The sequence below is a fragment of the Crocuta crocuta genome, unplaced genomic scaffold (genome assembly GCF_008692635.1).
Source record: "Crocuta crocuta isolate KB4526 unplaced genomic scaffold, BGI_CrCroc_1.0 scaffold331, whole genome shotgun sequence".
NCBI lineage: Eukaryota > Metazoa > Chordata > Mammalia > Carnivora > Hyaenidae > Crocuta > Crocuta crocuta.
In genome coordinates this window covers 2,711,824-2,728,035 of record NW_027531015.1, presented here as the reverse complement: position 1 = coordinate 2,728,035, position 16,212 = coordinate 2,711,824, and the positions used below count along the sequence as shown (strand labels likewise).

Genomic DNA, 16,212 nt, shown 5'->3' with positions numbered 1-16,212 from the left:
TTGAGAGAGAGAGAGAATGAGTGGGTGAAGAGCAGAGAGAGAGGAAGAGAGAATCCCAAGCAGGCTCTGCACTGTCAGTACAGAGACTGATGTGGGGTTTGATCTCACAAATGGTGAGATCATGACCTGAGCCTAAATCAAGAGGCCAACTGAGCCCCCAGGTCTCCCCAGAGTAAACTTCTTCTTTTTTATGTTTTTTATTTATTCCTGAGAAAGAGAGAGAGAGAGAGACAGCATGAGCAGGGTAGAGTCAGAGAGAGAGGGAGACACGGAATCCGCAGCAGGCTCCAGGCTCGGAGCTGTCAGCACAGAGCCGAACGTAGGGCTCGAACCCATGAACCATGAAATCATGACCTGAGCCAAAGTCAAATGCTTCACTGACTGAGCCACCCAGGCACCCCCAGAGTAAACTTCTTAAAGCACAACTCTTTTCTAGTCACTTCCCTACAATTAAGACATTTAATGGCTCCTCACTGCACACTGAATTAAGTTTAAATTCTTCATTTAAGAATTTATCTTATAACCTATCACTTACTTCCTACCCATAACATAGTCCACAACCTTTTACCAAAGTTATACCTCTTTCCCTTCTTACTTACATATTCTGTACTCTGACCATTCTAAGGGAGGGAAAACTTTACCCATCTTAGGTTTTTAGCTGGGTTCTTTAACAAAAAGTAAAATTAACAAGAGATAAACAGTTTATTTACGTATGCTATGCAAATCACACAGGAGAAACCTTGACAAAAGTAACTCAGAATGGTGGTTAGAACTCCAGCTTACATAGCATCTTCAACAAAAAAACAATAAACTTGTAGAAAATGACAGCAGGAAAGAAAGTTTCATGTTTCCATGAGCAACAAATTGTGGGAGCTGAGGAATGGAGTAAGGTTTGTTTGCAGATTCCTCTGGTTACCTCTGTGCTGCCAAGAGTCTATCTCCAGTTAAAAAAAAAAAAAAAAAAAAGAATTTCTCTGCTTTTAGGCAGGAAGGGGGTTGACAGAGAGAGCTTTCCCTGCATTTGCTGCTTCTTACTGTCTTAAGCTCAAAATAATTTTTGTCAGAGGCATATTTCCTTCATTAGTAGAGTCGGCTTCACCAATCAAATCCCCGTTGCTCAGGTTGTCCCCTGCAAAACATCCCATCTTTGTTTCTGCCTGTTAAACTCCCATTTACTTTTCAAGACCTATCTTCAAGATTTCAGTATGTTGGAAGTAAAGCTGAAGTAAGAATTAGAAGATAGGTGAAGATAAAGAAACTGGGGACTGTTTCCTATGAATTTCTCTGTTGCCAAATCCTTGCATGAACTATGTGTCCAACTATCTAAATTCCTTTCACTATTCTGGTCCCTGCTGAGGACCCATGACTAGCATTAGGCATAGGTTCTGTTTAAAATAGGCCAGTCTAGGAGCACCTGGGTGGCTCCATTAGATAAGTGTCTGACTTTAGCTCAGGTCATGATATCACAGTTCACAGGTTTGAGCCCCACATGGAGCTCTGTGCTGACAGTTCAGAGCCTGGAGCCTGCTTCAGATTCTGTGTCTCATTCTCTCTCTGACTCTCCCCTCCTCCACTTGTGCCCTGCCCCTCTCTGTCTCTCAAAAATAAATAAATGTAAAAGAAAAATAATAAAATAAAAGAGGCCAGTCTCGTCAAAATGCACCAGTCATTATGGTAGCATTTGGATCTAGTTTTCTCCAACCTAGAGTTGTTTACAGTTTTGCAGGGGAGATTGGCAAGTACATAACAGATATACTATGTGGCACTGAACGAATAAATCAGAGTTGGAAGCATAGGATAAGCAAGTGGAAAATCTTTTTCTCATAACATTTGGGTCCACTTCCGTCCCCATATGATTTCTTGGTTTTCTTTATTACCATTAATACTTTTATTCACAGGGATGTGGGCAACAGCTGAAATCATTCTTATCAATGTTAATCTCATAAATACATTTTTTAAATTTATTTTTTTTACTGTTGAAGTATGAGGTTATAAGTAAATCTTTACATAAATATGGACGGCATCATCTGTCCCGGGTTGAAAGAGAGAAACCTAGCACATTGTCTAATCGTCACAGATACTGGTCTCAGTGGATATTGTCTTAGAGTCTACGGAAAGCCCTTCACTGCATCACTAAGGCTGTACAAAGCCAGTTGCACAGATGTAGCTCTTGTTGTTCAGATGCTTACAAACTGAAACTTTAATTCACAGTCCCACTCTTAGGCTCTGCCAAGATCAAAAGTTTTGCATGCCTCTTCTCTACTCAGGAAACCAATAATTAACACCTATTCACAAACAAAGCTCACTCTGACTTTCCTTCTGCTCATTCTTTTGTCTTAACACCCTCCTGACATAAACAGGTAGGATCAAAAGCCACACCAGTTAGTTAACTTCCATAACCACCCTTAAGTCTGCCCTGGTATTTATGTCTCTACCTATCAGCCAAGAGTTTCCTTTCCACTTCACACAAGAGCATATTCTGTTGTGTATTAGAGCTATGAGGATGCAAGCTAACACTCTGGATAGGATGCTAAACAATGCCAGAGAAATACTAAAAAGTATCCTACTGAGAAAATCCTCCATTTACTGAAGATTAGAGCCACATAAGCAAGCCAAAGTGCCCAAGTAGGAAGGAGATACATAAGAAAGTGAGGTCAGAGGGTGGAGGGGCAAGTGATTAAAGGAAATAAATAAATAGAAATCAAGTGACTCAGAACCAATGAATTACCTAAAGGCAATGAAAATAAAACACCACACGTGGAGTCTGGTGATTACGTAAAAGTTGTAAAGTTATGTGTAAGTCTGGAACTTCTTCAATTCAAATCCTATTCAATTCTTCTGAAAATAATCTTATTTATTTTCAAATCTTTGACTTTGAGCATAGTTGGCTCCTTTTCATTCATTTATAGAACAGACATTCATATGAACACTGCACTTTCCTATGATGGTTAATTTAAGAAAAGTAAAAGGGGCCACTGGCTTAGCAATGGCTGCCAGATGGCAGCTGGGACACAAACACCCCCGGGCATCACAAGGAAGTTAAAATAATAGTTTATTGTAGGTGATAACACCACTTAAAGCAATGCAAATCATGACTAACAGATTTGAGGAAAGTGTGGATGCTTGTTTAGCATTAACTGAGACCTAAATAAAATCAACTCTGAGTCATCAGGGGAAATTAATGACATTTAAATCCATTCTTTTAAAATGGGAGTAAGACATTTCCAGATTGTAGCTAGGGCTTTTGTGCCCCAGACAAATTAGCTTGTAATCCTCTGACAAGGCTGTGAATAACTCAAATGAACATAGTCTTAGTTCAATTTGGAATTAAATGACCATATACAGTTCTGCTAGCATCTGTTATGCTGGCCTTTAGACAAGTGCCTTATTTCATTTACTCTATCTATCAATCAATCAATCTATCTATCTATCTATCTATCTATCTATCATCATTTATTTAATGGATATAGAATGTTTCCATGTTTCTGGATATGATTTAGAGCCTACCAATAATATGGTCTTGTATGTAATTTGAAAGATAAAACATAGAGCCCAATTTTCCTTTGTCAGAGGTGAAAGCCACAAGGGCTCTGGCAGATAGAAGTTCTTACAAGGGCAGTCTGAACGCATTCCCCTGCCAATCACCCACTTTGGGGGGGTGGGGGCAGCTGACACACTGACAGGTCATTTTTTGCATTTTCCTGACCTCTAGTGGCAGTAACTTCACTACTTCTGGATCACGGTTGCATCTGTGACTGAAAGCCAGTGATAGATGCCTCACATTTGCTTCCTTAGTCCTTGTAACAGTTGTATGTGCACCTAACTCCATGGTTAAGTCAATTTCACTTAAAATACTTAGAAGGTTAGTTCTAAATGAACCAGCCCCCTACCCCACCTCAATGGTTAAAATCTTAGAACATTTTTTCACAATGTGTATAAAACCAAATTTTATTTATCCATTCATCAGTTGATGAATATGCAAATTGTTTTATTTTTTGACCTATTATAAATAATGGTTCTGTAAACATCCATGTACAATTATAGCTCTATAAACATACACAGCAAGTTTGCAGTTCTCTTGGATATATACCTCAGAATGGAATTACTAAGTCATAGGGTAACTGTATGTTGAATCATTTGAGCAACTTCTAAGCTATTTTCCAAGGCACTGCACCATTTTATAGTCTCACTACCAATGAGCAATGGGTCCAATTTTTCCACATTCTTGTCAACACTTCTTATTCTCTGTATTTTTTACTATAGCCACCCTAATGGATCTGAAAGTATATCATAGTGGCATTCTGATTTGCATTCTTTATAACTAATAATGTTGAGCATCATTTTATAAATATTTTAGTCATAAATCTTCCTGACCATTTTTTATTTATTTTTCTCATTAGATTTATTACTGAGGCTTCTGAGAGTGCTTTATACATTATAGATACAACTCTCTTATCAGATAGACAATTTCCAAAAATTTTCTCCCATTCTGGGAATTGTCTTTTCACTTTCTTGATGTTATCTTCTGAGGAACAAAGCCTTTTAAAAATTATTTTGATGATATCTTTTTTACTGTTTCTTGTGTTGTTTGTTCTTCTATGTTGTATCTAAGAGTCTGCCTAATCTAAGGCTACCGGGATTCTTGCCTACATTTTCTTCTAAAGGTTTTATACATTTATGTTTTTGATCTACTTCAAAGTGATTTTTGTTCTATTTTGCTTTGTAGATGGTGTGAGGTAGAGGTTCAAGCATCATTCCTTTGATGATGGATATCTATTTTCCAATACCATTTGTTGAAAAAACATTCTTTTTCCGTTTCCTTGTCTGGATACTCATATACAAATTCAACTGACTGTTAAGTGTGTGGGTTTCCTTCTGGATTCTCAATTCTTTCCTCTTGATCTATATGTTTATCTTTATTACATTACCATATTCTCTAGATTGCCATAATTTCATTAGTAAGTTTTGAAATTGAGAACTCTGAATTCTCGAAATTATTTCTTCTTTTTAAAGTTTTTTTTTTTCTCTATTCTCAGTCTCTTGAATTTCCATATGAATGTTAGAGTCAAGTTGTGAATTTCTATAAAGACGACAAATCAGATTTGGCAGAGATAGGGTAGTGTCTATACATCAATTCGAGGAGGGTTGCCATCTTAACAATGTTACATGTTCAAATCCATGAACCTGAGCAGGCTGTCAATTTTCTTAGGTTATCTTAACTATCATACAATAGTTTTGTTTTGTTGTTGTTTCAGTTTTCATAATATAAATTTTAAACTTATTTTTAAAAATTTATTCCTAAATGTTTTTAATGGTATTGCAAATGGAATTGCTTTCTTAATTTCAACTTCGCTTTGTTTATTGTTACCTTATAGAAATACAGTTGATTTTGTCCATTGACTATATACTCTGGTGACCTTTCTAATCTAACTTCATTACATCTAATAGTTTTTAAGTATCTTTCTTTGGACTTTTTAAACATGCAAGATCATATTACTTGCAAATAAGGCAAGTATTTTCTAATCAAGATGCCTTTTATTTCGTTTTTATGCTGAATTGCCTTGATTAGAACTACCAATACATTGTGGTGTAGATGTTGTGAGAGACACTTAGAGAAAAAGCAGTCAGTCTCTCATCATTTTGTTTGATATTAACTCTTGTGGGTCTTTGTCAATTCAGTTTACTAGGTGAGAAAGTTCCCTTATGGCATAATAGCTCATTTATTTTTTTCATGAAGGATGTTAAATTTTTCAAATGCTTTTTTGTGTCTCTTGAGATAATCATGTGATTTTTGTCTTTTATTCTATTGATGTGTTGTATTACACTGATTGGTTTTCAAGATGTTAAACCAATCAACTGGAGTAAAACTCACTTGGTCATTGTGTACTATACTGTCTCTATATATTTCTATTTCTGGATTTTGTTGAGGATTTTTATGTCAATATTTGTAATATGACATAAATATGACATAATATTGACATTATGTGGCTTTGGTATCAAGGTAATACTGGCCAACTAATGTAATTAGCTGGGAACTAACTGTTCCCTCTTCTTCCATTTTTGGAACCATTTATAAAGAATTTGTTAGCTTATTTTACAATTGAACTGGCTTCTAATAATGAACTTATTTAGTCAGTTCAGAGGTTATTTGGTTGTATAGAATGAGGCAGTAAAATAAACGGATTTTTTTTACACTAACAACTAACCAAGATTTTGTTTACACTAACGTAACCAACTGACCAGTATTTATGGAATAATGTTCTTAAATCACTGAATTGGAAAGTTATTCTTTAATAATATTAAATTCATAGATTCATCAGTAAAAAATTGCTTAGTTATTCCTACTTTCATAATTGTCTAGAGTGTCTACATTTTGGAGTCATTCCATGAAGAATGAAGTCCATAGACTTCCTGGCTGCCACAGTATTATTGTTCTAGAGGCAAAGTCTGTAATATTGTGATTTCCAATCTTCTTTAGCTCTGTAATTAATAGAATTCTATCTTGTATCCTACTGCATAACTGTTCGAGGAGTTTTTCAGTCTTATATTCCAACATCTTCATCTTCATGGAAAACACATTTGACATCTATTCCATGGGGCAAATAATGAACAATACATTTGTCAGAATCCATACAACACAGAGAGTGAATTCTAATGTAAACTATGGATGTCAGTTAATAACAATGTATCGATATTGGTTCACAAATTGTAACAAATGTACTACACTAACTGACTGGGATGTCAGTAATACTTTGTAATAGAGGAAGAGGGTATTTGGGACTTTTCTATTCTTTCTATCAATTTTTCTGTCTACCTAAAAATTCTCCTTAAAATATATATATTGATTTAAAATAAATGAATAATATGTGACAACATTCTAAAGAGCTATATGAATGATAGCTGTTTTTAAAATCAGATATTAAGGATAGGGATGTTTTGCAGGTTATGAAGTTTCATACTATGGTTCATTATTAGTGAACTCTTTCCCTTTACTGTTCCCCCAAAGACCCTCTGCAGATACACCACTCCCTTGTGTGTTTTAGATTATCAGGTCTCTGCTCTATTATGTTTAAATGATAACAACATTGACAATGTGACGATGTCACGTCTATTTCCATGTGACTTAGTTGGTTATTTCCCTTCACAGAGTGTGAGTCTTGATAAATCCTTGAAGAGTCTACATCCAAGACAGCAACATCACTTCTGTCTGAAAATTGTTGCTTCCCAATAAATCATAGCAAAGAAAAACAAACTTCAACTAATTCCCAGTACAAACACAAACTGAAATACTACGAATATGCATTAAAGCTAATAGAAATGAATAATTATAATCTAATGAACAGTGGAATATTCTCCTGCTATCAAGATGGTATTTTTCTATGAACATTTAATGACATGGAAAACATTCTCAATGTGCTCATTAGAAAGATAAAAATTAATAGACATAAATATAGATATGAAAGTAGATATATCAAAAATAGCTATTCTGGGGGTGCCTGCCTGGCTCAGTCAGTTAGGCACCTGAGGCATCCAACTGTGGATCAGGACATGATCTTGCAGTTCATGGGTTCAAGTCCTGTATCGGGCCCTATGATGACAGGTCAGAGTCTGGAGCCTGCTTGGGATTCTGTGTCTCTTTCTCTCTCTGCACCACCCCCATTTGTGCTATGTCTCTCTCTCTCTCTCTCAAAAATAAATAAAACATTAAAAAGTAATTTTTCCATCTAGAATTGCCTAAGAGACTCAAAAGCCATTTTAAATTTAAAAATTCCTACAGTTTGTCAACCTGGCACAAACTTCATCAAGAAGTCAATTAGAAAAAGTAGCTCAACTGAAAATGTACACTTACAAGTCCAGGTCCCATTTTGTAACACTGAAGTGGAAACATATAATTTTTTAAACTTTTTATTTTGATATAAGTTTAGAAGAATTGAAGAGTTATAAATGAAATACAAATACTTTTTATATACTCTACACCTAGATCCCCCTAATATTGACATCTTACATAGCAATGGTATGCTTATCAAAAGAAAGAAATTATTGGTACAACACTATTAAATAAGCTACATATTTTATTTGGATTTCACTAGTTTTTTTTGTTTGTTCATTTTTGTTTTTGTTTTTGCAAATGTCCTTTTTCTGGTCCAGGATACCACACTGCGTTTAGTTCCCATATTTCTTCTGTCTACTCCAGTCTTGACAGTTTTACTACGCTTTCTTGGTTTTTATGACTTTGGCACTTTTAAAGAATACTGTGCTGATATTTTGTAATGTTCTAATTTAGGTTTGTGTGTTATTGCCTTATAATTAGACTGAGGTTATGTACTTTTTTGTTTTGTTTGTTTTGAGGTTTGTTTGTTGTTTTTTGCAAGACTTCTATAAAGAAGTACCTTGCTCACTGCATGATACCAAGGAGTACCTGGAGTCAACATGACTTATTACTGGTGATATTAATTTTGTTCTCTTGGTTAAGGTGATGTATTCAGGTTTCTCTACTATAAAGTTATTATTTTTTCTTTTCTGCACTCTATTCATTAGAAATTAGTGACTAAGTCCAGCCCATATTCAAACGCAGGTGAACTAAATGCAGAATATATCTTAAAGCAATGTTTTAAACATCTATTTTCTCGGGGTGATTGGGTGGCTCAGTTCCTACTGAGCCTGCTTTATTAAATCCCTGCTTTATTTATTTATTTATTTATTTATTTTTAAGTTTATTTGAGAGAGAGTAAGAGAGCGAGCAGTGGAGAGGAAGAGAGAGGAAGAGAAAGAATCCCAAACAGGCTCTGTGCTATCTATGTAAAGCCTACTGCAGAGCTCGAATTCACAGACTGTGAGACTGTGACCTAAGCCAACACCAAAAGCCAGACACTTAACTGACTGAGCCACCCAGGCACCCACAGTTCTTGTTGTTAAGCCATTAGCTCATGAAAATCTGTTATAACAGCCCTAGGAAATTAATATACTTTCAAATTATAAGTTCTTGTTTAATCCCTATGATCTAAAACTGCTTTTCAAACTTGGGAACTCACAAATTCTTAAGAATATTTCTATAAGCCCCTGAAGTCTAAGGACCCAATTTTGAGAAATGTTTCAAATTCGTGTCATCATTTGTTTTGAATTCATTTGGTATTACTTATATACCAGACATTGTGGTAGTCATAGAGAATATATCACAAACATGACTGGTACAATCTCTACTCTTTTCAAACTCATATATTCATGGGCAGAATGAGTAATATAATTGTAGATAGTCATAGACACTATAAATAAAGCATAAGCTGATGGGAGAGAATATAAACAGAGAGCCAGACACTTCTACTTCAAATGAATGATCAAAAAACTCTTTGAGGAGAGGACTCTCAAACAGGAAATGGGTAACATGAAGCAGCCACCCAAGCAAAGTGACAGAATAGCATTCTAGATGGAGCATGGTGGGAGATCACAAGAGGAAGGTATTTGGGATCAGATTCTGGAGAGCCTTGTGAGCACTGACAAAGAGTATAGACAGCAGTCCGGTATAAGGCACAATCATCAGTGGGCTTTAGACTGGAGAGTTGTATGAGGTGATGTCCTTTATAAAAAAATAAAATATCTCTGGCTGCTCCATGGAAAATTGATGTTAACTTCTCAATGAAAGTATAAAGAAGAAAGCAGGGAAATGAATTGGTTTCTCAATAGAGAGAAAAGAGTGAAAGTATAAAGAACTGGAAAAATCTTGGAGGTACAACCAACAGAACCTTTTGATGGGCTGGATGTAAAAACTGGGAAAAAGGGAAATAGGCCTTACCAATCTGGATGAGCAAGGTAGAAAAAAGGTAGGGAAGAACAGATTTGAGAGGAAGGAAATTAAGAGTTCTGCTTTAGACCTGTTAAGTTTGAAATATTATTAGACATTTAAGTAAAAATGACATGTTGACATTTGGATATATGAGTTGAAAGTTCATTGAAATGTAAGGACTACTGAGAGTCATTAGCATAGGAATGATGGTTAAAGGCATGAGGCTGGATTAATTGAATTTAAGAGAAGACAGACAAGAATAGGGAAGGAGAAGGGAAGAGAGTAAAGAGGACAGGAGAGGGTGAGCCCTAGGGGATATTCACATTTAAATTCTTGCAGATGAGGAGACCCTTACTGTAAGAGGAAGCATGGAGAAAAGAAGAAAATGTTTCACTGTGGAGTGATTTTTCCACTCTACTGTATGCTGTTGGAAGTCTGTAGGAGGTGAAGACCAGAGTGTTACTATGGTGAATATGAAGGTAATTGGTGATTTTCACAAAAGAATCATAGTAGAATTATGAGTATGAAAGTATGGAAAGACAACCAGAATATATTTAGAATAGAATGGGAAGGGATAAAACGAAGACCGGAAGTAGGCATTATCATTGGAGATTTTTCTTTTTTCTAGAATGGAAACAGGGAGGATATGTAGATGGGTATAAAGGGCCATGGGTGAGATTTTATAAGATAAGAGACAAAAATTCATATTTGTAGGGGCGCCTGGGTGCCTTAGTCGGTTAAACGTCCGACTTTCACTTAGGTCATGATCTCGCAGTTCGTGGGTTTGAGCCCCACGTCGGGCTCTGTGCTGACTGCCAGCTCGGAGCCTGGAGCCTGTTTCAGAGTCTGTGACTCCCTCTCTCTCTGACCCTCCCCTGCTCACGCTGTCTCTCTCTCTCCTAGAAATAAATAAAGCATTAAAAATTTTTTTAAAAAATTCGTATTAAAATACAGATGGAAATGAATTAAATAAAAGGCAGAAATTGACAAATGTTGAATCTGGAAAAAAGAGTTATTTGCAGTAAGGGAGTCCTTGTGGAGCAAGACAGGGTGATATACCAGGCACAGACAAAGGATTTAGCCCATGAGAGAAGCAGGGAAATTTCCTCGATTGTATCAAAAGGGAAGGAAAAAGTTGTAGTACAGAAACAAGTAGGCTACTAGCAATTGTGCTGGCATTTTACATAGTGATTAAATGAGCCAAAATATCTTTTTATTAAGTTTAGATAATTATATAAATGTAAAAGGTTATTATTTTTCCCTTTGACTGCTAGTGATTTCCTTTTTTTTTTTTCCTTCCTAAGTTAACATACAGTGTAGTCTTAGCTTCAGGAGTAGAATCCAGTGATTCATCACTTGCATGTAACACCCAGTGCCCTCCCAACAAAATTCCCTCCTCAGTACTCCACCACCCATTTAACCCACCTCCATCAACCCTCAGATTGTTCTCTGTGTTTATGAGTCTCATGTTTTGCCTCCCTCTGTGTTTTTATCTTATTTTTCCTTCCCTTCCCCCCTGTTAATCTGTTAAGTTTCTAAAATTCCACATATGAGTGAAATCATATGATATCTGTCTTCCTCTGACTGATTTATTTTGCTTAACATAATACCCTCCAGTTCCATCCACATGTGGTGTGCAAATGGGAAGTTTTCATTCTTTTTCATCACTAAGTAGTAGTCTATTGTATATAGTCACCACATCTTCTTAATCCATTCATCAGTAGAAGAACATTTGGGCTTTTTCCATAATTTGGTTATAGCACCAGCATTCTTCAGTTAGAGCATACAATCCTACACTTTGTAGGGAACCACAAAAGACTGCCAAAACCAAACTAATGTTGAAAAAGAAAACCAAAGCTGGAGGCATCACAATCCTGGACTTTAACCTATATTACAAAGCTGTAATCATTAAGACAATATGGTATTAGCACAAAAACAGACACATAGATCAATAGAATAGAATAGAGAACCCAGAAATGGACTCACAAATTTATGGCCAACTAATCTTTGACACAGCAGGAAAGAGTATCCAATTTTAAAAAGACAGATGCTTCAGAAAATGGTGCTGGGAGAACTAGACAGCAACATGCAGAAGAATGAACCTGGACCACTTTCTTACACCATATTCAAAACGGATGAAAGACCTAAATGTGAGCCAGGAAACCCATCAAAATCTTACAGCAGCAAACAGGCAGCAGCAACTTTTATCTTGACCTTGGTCACAGCAACTTCTTACTTGACATGTCTCCAGAAATAAGGGAAATAAAAGCAAAAATGAACTATTAGGACGTCATCAAGATAAAAAGCTTCTACAGAGCAGAAGAAACAATCAACAAAACTAAAGGCAGCCAACGGAATACAAAAAGGTCTTTGCAAATGACATATCGAAGAAAGGGTTAGTATCCAAAATCTATAAAGAACTTTCCAAACTCAGCTCCCAAAAACCAAATAATCCAGTGAGGAAATGAGCAGAAGACATCAATAGTCACTTTAAAGTTAATTTTTAAAAACCTTTTTACAATCTGAACACCTGAGAATTTATCAGCACACTTAGTTTGATATATACTAGCCTACAAAGTGAAGCCCAAATTTTAATCTTAACTCCTTGAACACATGAGACCAATTTGCTAAATACATGTATATTTTATCATCTTTTTGGCTTTAGAAGGAAAGTCTGCCTCATTAAAAAGCTTTTGTCAGTGTTGTAATATTCTTTTTTTTTTTTTTTTTAATGTTTTATTTACTTCTGAGAGAGAGAGAAGACAGCGTGAGCAGGGGAGGGTCAGAGAGAGAGAGTGAGACAGAGAATCCGAAGCAGGCTCCAGGCTCTGAGCTAGAGGTCAGCACAGAGCCCGATGCGGGGCTCGACCCCACGAACCGTGAGATCATGACCTGAGCTGAAGTCGGACGCTTAACCGACCGAGCCACCCAGGCGCCCTGGCATTGTAATATTCTTGAGCTAAAGTCTAAACTTTAACAGAGGTTACCTGGAGTATACACCTCTTAAACCTTGTTGTTGTTGTTTTTCTCACAAAACTTTTCTTTTAATGGGTCTCAAATTCTGGGACAGATTTTTGGTCAAGTTGTTTCCGTTAAAAGGTACTGGTTTTAAAGACTAATGACTTAAAACTGCCACACAGACGCACACAAACAAATGTTCCACTAAACATTCTCCTTCCCTTCTGACGGCTTTAGGATGCGGTGTTATCATTAAGCCGTCTTACACTCTTCAACTTACATGGCTCATTAACACAAACGGTTCTGAGACCGTCCTTCCACCAGTGATTAAGACTGGGGTGGCAGGTACTGGGGACAATATTCGCTTACTTTCTGAGCTTCCTGGGCAGACGCGGTGACCTTGCCAGTTCCAGCTGCCCTCCTATCTCCTGCTTTGACGCAGCCACGGCAACAGTCTGTCTCATGTCGTGAGCAGCAAAACAGCCCAGAGAGGAGAGTCCAAAGGGACAATGGGAGTTAACAGTTTCATATTACAGATTTTTTCCTCCATTTATACGAACTCTAGCAGATTGTTAGTAATTCGGCCTATTGCTTCATCATTCATAATTGTGAACTATCCTTTATTGGCCTAAAGAAGACGTTGTCTTCCCACACCTGCCTGAATGAACCTTTTGTTTACATGGAATGTCGTGTAGGGTCACCGTTCTCTTCTCATTCTCAGCACAGTAACTCATTTCATCAAATGTAGAAAGGGTGCTGGGAAATTGAAGACATTTAAATAACATAATATAACGGAAATCATATTTTCCATTTTCTACACATAATGTGCTAATAATGTAATTCAGAAGAGAGAGAGCATATTTTTAGCTTACAAGGAGTCTGAACCAAAGTTCACTGAAGAGGTGAAATCCTCTATGACCAGAATGATAAAGATGTTAACCGTCCTTGATAAAGAACAAGGTAAAGAATCAGCCAAAGAGAAACTAGCATGATTAAAAGACAGAATATATACCATCCCAGGGTTTGACCGCAGCATAGCATTAATGAGAGGAAAGAGTATAAAATTAATTTGTAAATATAAATTCTGACCTGGTTAGGAGACAACCTAGCTTTGAAAGGTCAAAACTTGACAATGTAAATCTGAAATTAATAGATATCCACTTATATTTTTAAGACAGGACGTGGGAGGTGTAACATGATAAGACCCAAGGTTTTGAAAGATAGATGAGGGAGCTGTGTGTCTGGAGACAAAGTTGAAAGGCTGTGGGCAGTGATTGCTGTCAACCTTGCCCTGGAAGAGCACGTTAAACTAGACACGTGTCCGTGGCCAATGTCTACTCTGTTTCTATTGTGTTTCTTTCAAAATCAAACAATGTAAACAAATGAGAAAAGTCCCAAATAAAACAAGTTCAGAAATTTTATTGACTCCTTAAAATTCCACGGAATAGGGAAAGCAATGACCTTACGTTTTGCAGAGACTTTCCCAAAACCTTGCCAAAATAGAAAGTTCTGATTACTTGACAAGAGCCCAAAATTTGCTACTCATAAAAGGATCAGTATTTTATAGCTAGGCTAGGTTCTAACAACATCAGCTAAATGGCTAATAGTGACCAAAACATTGTTTTGAATGCTTTTAACCCTACCTGACTTATTTCAATGGAAAAGATGACCATTTTATTTATTTACTTATTAATACATTAAGATACTTATCCAACTAAGTTTTTATTGTGTTGTTTGTCTTTTCTTCTAAATGGCTTTAATTATATCTCCATGTCTACATTTATCTGCCTAAAATGAACATGGTAATAAAGGACAGAGTAAGGCCTATTTAAGGGACATTATAAAGATGGTGACAGACTTACTAGAATGTAGGATGTAACACTGTACACAACTCTACCTAACTTTTCCCATTCAAGAGATTCTTCCTTCTCATTGTAAGAGTCTAAAGATTTAAGGTAAATACGGTCTTTTTCTCTTACTTTTTAAAGAAAGGGTATTGTTTGATTTCACACATGTAATTTAAAACTGATTAGAGGGAGTGCTTGTGTTGCTCAGTTAGGTTAAGCATCTGACTTTGGCTCATGTCATCATCTTGCCATTCCTGAGTTCGAGCCCCATGTCATGCTCTGTGCTGACAGCTCAGAGCCTGGAGCCTGTTTCAGTGTTTCCCTCTCGTGCTGCCCCTCCCCCACTCACTCTCTGTCTCTGTCTCTGTCTCTCTTTCTCTCTCTCTCAAAAATAAATAAATATTTTTAAAAAATGTTTAAAAACTGATGAGAGGGAAATAAAAATGGGACTTATGCTGTATTATAGATGATTTAAAATAACTACATCTACATTTTCAATGCATCTGGTTAGAAATAAATACTTAAAAATAATAAAGTGTAATGTAAAGTAAGTTTACTTTAAAATTTTTACTAAATTGCATTCGTCTTTAATCATACGTGATAATCCCAGTATAATCCAAGGCACTCATTGTTCATTGTTTTCTACACTCGGAAGGAATGAAAGAAAATTTTCTACATTCATAAGTAACTAGCTCAGTTTTTTAGGAAACCAGGAGAGAAAAGAAAGATAATTTAGCTATTAGGATTTCAGGAAAAATAGACTTTAGGGCAAAACACATTTTTGGGGTCACTACAGAAATGATTAGTGTGTAAATGCACCCAAAGATATGACAATTTTGATTGCACTTGTCTCTAATAAGCTAGTCTTGAATTTATAAATTAATAAATATATAGAACTTCGGAGAAGTTTAGGTAAATCTAATACAGAGGGAGAGTTCACATCTATTAATCACTGAAGAGACAAATAGAAATTCCTCTCAAAATTAAAACATGATTTGAATAGTAAAACTAATACGTTTATTCTAAAGGAGATGCACAGATTTTTGTGCTCTCAAATTAAACACATTCTTTGAGTGCATCTAAACACATTCACGAAATTTATCATTTCACTAAGCTATGAATAAGGTAACAGTAATTATCAAAGTGTAAATATCATATATATTGTATTCTTTCCAGATGATGCAATTCAGTTAAATATGTAAAAGAAACAACAATAACACAAAATGAATAAATAAACCCCCAAGTATTTGAAAATTTAAAAAACTCATCTAAACATTTTATAGTGAAAGAATTTGACATAATGTAAATTTAAAAGAACTTAGAACTAACTAAAAATAATCACACTGTACATCAAAATGCAGAAAAAATGTTTTGAAAGAAATGTATAGCCTTAAATCTTAAACTAGAAAAGAAAAAAGTTGAAAAAGAAAGAACTTACTTATTAAAAGAATACAGAATATATCCCAAATTATAAGGAACAGCGTGAGCAGACTGAAGAATTAGAAACACTTGCACACATTTACCATGTGTACTAAGGCAAGACTGTTCATAGCACTGTCTACAATAACAGTAGTGGCAAAAAGCACATATGCTAATCAGTGGAAGATTATACACATACAGAAGATG

The 16,212-nt window shown here is 35.9% G+C and overlaps 1 long non-coding RNA gene across 1 annotated transcript in view; it reads left to right on the top strand.

Moving 5' to 3' along the window:
* The first annotated feature begins 13,482 nt into the window (after positions 1 to 13,482).
* LOC144237232 (uncharacterized) overlaps positions 13,483 to 16,212 on the top strand; it is a 29,060-nt gene continuing 26,330 nt past the window's right edge. Inside the window, exon 1 of the long non-coding RNA XR_013336791.1 lies at positions 13,483 to 13,699. This is a non-coding gene — a long non-coding RNA (uncharacterized LOC144237232). The remainder of the gene's footprint in view (positions 13,700 to 16,212) is intronic.